Genomic DNA, 5,745 nt, shown 5'->3' on the forward strand with positions numbered 1-5,745 from the left:
TAGGGGGGACATAGTCGGCTAAAAAGTTAAACGTTGAATAACGTAACTTTTAAAATTAGCTCAAAAATAGACTTCGTAGGTAAATGGTGACTCAATCATTGGGCATTACAATTTTAAGATTGATAGAACATATTCTTTTGATTGATTGAGAGACATAAGTTGATGAACTGAAGTGGTGGTTAAAACATTACAACAATGACAGAAAGGTCGTGAATTCGAACCTAGATAATAACATTTGTTTATTAGGTAACAATATGTATGATGTGTGCGCATGATGTGGCGTCATAACTATGTCATTTGCCAAGTAATTACGAGACGTGCGTGGAGAGATATCATGCATTGTCTTTGAGATTTAATAATATATTATAGAGTTTTTACTTTAGCTTCTTATATGCATGTAACATTTAGTTATGGTTACATATATCATTTTCCTATGTTAAATTAGAGGAACTAATTATAAATATGGTGAAGTAAGATGAAAAGGAAAGCCTCACTCAACAATGTTTTTTAAGTGGTCCAAATGAAATACAAGATCATTACTGATGTGGGAACTTTTGTCAGTGATGACTTGTCAATTTTTCCACGAAGGTATCAGGTATGCGTTGTCACTGTCCTCTTACAACCTGCAAAACAAGAATATTCCTAGTCGAATATTCCCTCTGATGTCTAAGTAAGTATTTGATAGAGAGAGAAAGTTGTCTAGAGAGAAGTCAGAGCGGAATAATTAAGGTAGGTGAGAATGAATTGATTTCCCTTTTGCCTTGTGATCTGGGCTATTTATAAGACTAGGGTTTTGGGATTTGTTCCTAAAACCCTAGTTTACCTGATTGGCTAGCTTTGGAAATGGAGACACGTGTCTTCATCAGATATGAAGATAGGGGTTTCCAATGGGCTGAGTAGCGCTTGGGCCTTCTCCTATTTTGGGCCATCTTTACCTTGTGATCCAGCTTACAAGACCTATGTTAGCCCCTGAATGTGGGCCACTTGGCATGGAGGGTGCCACCTGTTGCGTTGCACTTGGTCCAGGGTGGACTAGTATTTTTAGCCACATCATTTCCCCTCAAGAAGGATGCTCTATACCGTTAGGGATTTTTTCTTGACTTCTGTTTGACGTGCATGAGCACCACGTGTTAAATCTGTTGGGCTTTAGAATTTCTTCATAAACCAGGACAGGGATTCATTTTCCCCTTTCATTATCTTTTGATAACTTGTATGAGCTAAAGAGAGAAAATTTCCTGTTGTTCTTGCCCAAGATCAAAGTGTTCTTCATTTTCTTTTTCCTTTTCTTCGCAATTTTTGGGGTCCAAGATTTCAGCAGCTGCCTTGTCTTTTTTATCGTCACAACCTTTTCTGTCATTTCTTTATTTTTAATTTGTACCTTAATTCTTATGCATTCTCATTATCTAATTTTGGGGAGACGTATTACTATGGTCATGCTCCTCAATTATTGTATTGGACGAGGTCTTCGCTACTTTTCTTCCTTTTTTAGTCAGACGCCATATTCCTTATGTAGGAAGTCATGGCTCAAATTAAGTAGACGACTAATGTGTGTGCATGGGAGGCACCCCGGGAAACTCATGTTCCCTATTCAAACTCTCCTCATGTGGCGAGGAGGGGGGTTAACCCTTCACGACGTTCTGAGGGAGGAGGTGCTAGAGAGACCCATCCTCCAATGAGACATAAGAGTGTGGCACGCCGTCCTCCAGTCCCAAGAGAGGAATTTGAGGCTTATTCGTCTAGTTCCTCAGACAATGAGGTAACGAGGCAGCCACCCCCTATGGTTTCTGGGAAAGAGGACTTGGATCTTTTTCCATCGAACATTATTCCCAGTAGGAAGTGGTTCTGATACTTAGCTGAGCAGGGAGCGACTTTGCGTCATTTCTCTTTTTGCCCCGCGGCTTCAGCTTCAAGTGTCCTAATGCTCATAGCACCGTAGACCGCCTATCTCGGGGTGAGGTCGTTGTTTATAAGACCTCCTTTAGACTTGGACTTAGGTTTCCCTTACATCCTTTCGTACTTGAAATTTTGGAGGGTTATGACATTGGCCGGGCCCAGCTTACTGCTAAATCTTGGGCCAACATTTTTGGCTTTATAGCCAAGTGTGCGTTAAATGACGTCCTCTCGTTCACCACAAGGATGGTTTACCCTTTATAGCCGAAAAGGCTTCAAAACAGTGGTAGGAAAGTCGTCCAGCTGGGTGTGGTGGAGGACTAAATGGTCCATTATTCATATGGAGGACGTCATACTTAGCAGATGCCTTAACCGTTGGAATTTTAGGCCATGCTTTATTTCAAGAAATGAGAATCTTCCTCTTCCTTATTCGAGGGAATGGAGACCGATACAGCCTTTGTTTCAAGAAGAGATGTACAGGATGTCTTTCAACTTTCATGCATGGGTGCCAAATAGTTGGCTTCCTCACGTAGCTCAATTTACAAATAGGGTATTTCTTGCGGTCGTTGGCTTGTGCCCATATATGCCTAGAGGTAGCTTAGTTTTGAACTCTATTCTGATGTTGAAATTTTGCCTCTTTCTTTTCTAACTGTCCTTTGGTTATGAAGAGCTAGTCATGAGTCGTTTATCCCCATAAGACAAGGGGAAAGTAATTGTACCTGAGTGGCTGATGAGCGGCATTTATGTCGCTCTTAGCTTAGGTTTTCTTATTGTTTTTACTATAATTTTTGTGAATTTTAGGTAGTTTTTATGTCATTTTTATGTTCTTATTCCACTTTGATGCTTTATAGGAAAATCTTGAAGAAATATGGAAATCCGAGTAGAATTGTGCAAAGAAGCAGTCCTATGCGATCGCATAGGAATTTTGTGTGCTCACACAGTGAAGAAGAGGAGTTATTGAAGGAGACACAGGGCTGTGCGCCCGAGTAACAGAGCGCTTTTGCACCAAATCAAGGAAAATTTCCAGTAGCTCCACATTTTTTGTGCGCGCTCGCACGAAAAAACGGTGTGCTCGCACCAGATTCCCATGCGCCCACATAGCAGAAGTGTGCGGCCACACAAGAAATCTTGAAAAGAATGGATGAATTTGGTTTGTGCGACCGCGCAGAATTTTCATGCGCTCGCACAACACAAAGGATCTGAATCGTCGCTCCTGGTGGACGCACAGAATTTTCGTGCGCCCACACACACTTGCCTGTTCGTTCGCACAAGGGTGTGTGTGTTCGCACAATGACGCGGGCTGGCACATTTTCGTCACTTAAAATTCTTTTTTCGAAAACATATAAATAATTTTTCGATTATTATGTTTGGAGAGTTAGTTTTTAGTAAGTTTTGGAAATTAGTTTTCAGTTTTAGGCTTTGAGTTTTAGAGAGAGAAAGTCAAGAACACTTGGTTGTAGAATTGAAATTTGAAGATTAATGCCGAATTTTTGAAGATTCGTTGTAATTTCTCTTCCTTTTATTCTCTTCTACTTCTTCTTATTGCTTTCTTAATTGCTTTAATACTGAATTTTGTGATTGCACTTTTTGATTGTTATTACCTTTGATTCTAATCATTTCAATTTCAATTGCTAGCTTACTCTTCAATTTCGTTTTCAATTCCATGGCTAAGTTAAATTGCTTGATTTCATTCCTTAGCACAATGTGTAGTGAGTAGTTTAATTGTTAGGGTTAGGGGAGATTCTTGGGAATAATTGGGGATGTAGAGTTAATTTGTAGAATTGGTGATGTGATTAAATTGTGACTTGCAATTCTGGATTTCCATGTTTGATTGGTTTAGTAGTTGCAAATACTATGCTTATCATTATAATTGGAGCTTTCTTCATGGACTTGTCAAGAAATTGAGAGTTTATGGACGAGTTTTAAGTGGCTAGTTGATTTAGATTCCCATCCTAGTTCTAAGGTGACGCGAAAGCGTATCATTAGAGTTAGAATTGGCAAGATTCGCTAATCGAGAGGGGTGTCGAACCATAATTGTTGGTTGCTTCCTTAATTGCATATCCTTACATTATCATGATTGCATTGCATCTCGTTTTCCCCAATGAACCCAAGTTGACCCCCGATACCCTAACTCATTTCGTATTTGGTGCCTAATTAGCTTAATTTCCTTAGTTGTGACACATACTTTTGATTTAGCTTTCTAAACTGGCTTGGTGCATAGACTCAAAAAGAACCGTTCTTTTGGGAAGATACCTTAGCTTACCACTATAATTCATATAATGTGTCGGTTTAGGATCTTACAAATATTGTTTGATAGGTGGATTCCGATTCAACGACACGGAAAACGCCTCATCAAAATGGCGTCGTTGCCGGGGAACACTTGTTGTTCTTGAGTTTAGTTTAGTCGAGTCTAGTTTAATTAAATTTCGTTATTGATTTAGTTTACTTTTCATTGATCATGGTGTGTTTGAGATTGTATGCAAGATAGGGGGCGCACTCGTCATAGGCTTCTCTACCCTCTCGACCTAGAGTTAGAGAGGACTTTGCCGGAGCTTGAGACGAATCCGAACCGGTTCATCGAGCTACAATAGGTTTGATCCTTTGAGCGAAAATCCGGATCAAGAGCTATCAAGTCCAACCATAGAGAGAATGGCTCTTCCGGTTAAGAATTTGGGCATACCGGGCGCTTTTGAGGCAACTTGTGGCATACAAGCCCCGACCACTAATGCCAACAACTTTGAGATAAGGCCCGCCTTGATTACCTTGGTTCAAAGTCACATGTTTTGCAGAAAAAGTAGTGAATCGCCGCACGAACATTTGAAACAATTTGAACATTATTGCGATACCATAAAGCACAACGGGGTGACTTCCGAGTATGTTAGGTTGAAGATATTCCGGTTTTCTCTATTGGGGCGAGCTAGTGATTGGCTTGAAAAGGAGGTCAAGCCAAATTAACTAAGGACTTGGAATGAAGTGACAAGTGCATTCCTTAGTAAGTTCTACTCGCATGGGAAGACGGTAGAGTATCGGCAAAAAATTCAATCCTTCAAGCAAAAGCGTGATGAATCCCTATTTGAGGCTTGGGATCTATTTAAGGAATACCAAAGGGAGTGCCCTCACCACGGAATACCTAAATGGCTTCTCCTACAAACTTTCTACTTGGGACTTAGCCCAACCTCCAAAACAAGTCTTGATGCGGGGGCGGGTGGTCCAATCATGAATAAGACGGAGGACCAAATCGAGGAGATAATCGAAGATGTCGTGCAAAACTACCAAGCATGGCACGTGGGGACTAGGAATTATGATAGCAAGGGAAAGTATGAAAATGGAAAGGGTTCGGCTTTCGCTTTGGAGCAAGCCAATATCATTGAGAACCTTAGCTCGAGACTTGAGAAGCTTGAGAGTTCTCCTAGTCAACCACCATTTTCATCAACAATTCCTCCACCATCGGCCACCTTTCTCACTAAGGGGAAGGGCAAGGTTAGTTCCTACAACACCATGCCTCTTGATACATCTTTTTGTGATATTTGTGGTGAGCATGGTCATTTCCCTAACATGTGCCATTTATTGCATCATGTCTCATATGTTGAACATGGATCTCCTTATGAGCAAGAATTTGATGTGGAATATGCAAATGCTATGAATGAAAGGCGTAGGTATGATGGGCCCCAAACCCAAACTTTAATAGACAAGCACCTAGAGGCCCTCCTATGCATGCTTATAAAGGTGGATCCTACCAAAGCCAAGGCCAAGGAGGAGGGTTTGATAATCAAGGTCGGGGTAACTATAGGGCACAAGGCTATCAAGGCCAAGATTCCTACGGTCAACCCCATGGCCTAGGTAATCAAACTCAAT

The 5,745-nt window shown here is 40.9% G+C and overlaps 1 non-coding gene across 1 annotated transcript; it reads right to left on the bottom strand.

Annotated features, from left to right (window-relative positions):
* Positions 1-4,912: 4,912 nt before the first annotated feature.
* Positions 4,913-5,018, bottom strand: LOC130466532 (small nucleolar RNA R71). Its single transcript, XR_008926750.1, has one exon. It is a non-coding gene; the product is annotated as a small nucleolar RNA R71 (small nucleolar RNA).
* Between the last annotated feature and the right edge of the window lie 727 nt (positions 5,019-5,745).

Source organism: Spinacia oleracea, chromosome 1 (genome assembly GCF_020520425.1).
Source record: "Spinacia oleracea cultivar Varoflay chromosome 1, BTI_SOV_V1, whole genome shotgun sequence".
Classification (NCBI taxonomy): domain Eukaryota; kingdom Viridiplantae; phylum Streptophyta; class Magnoliopsida; order Caryophyllales; family Amaranthaceae; genus Spinacia; species Spinacia oleracea.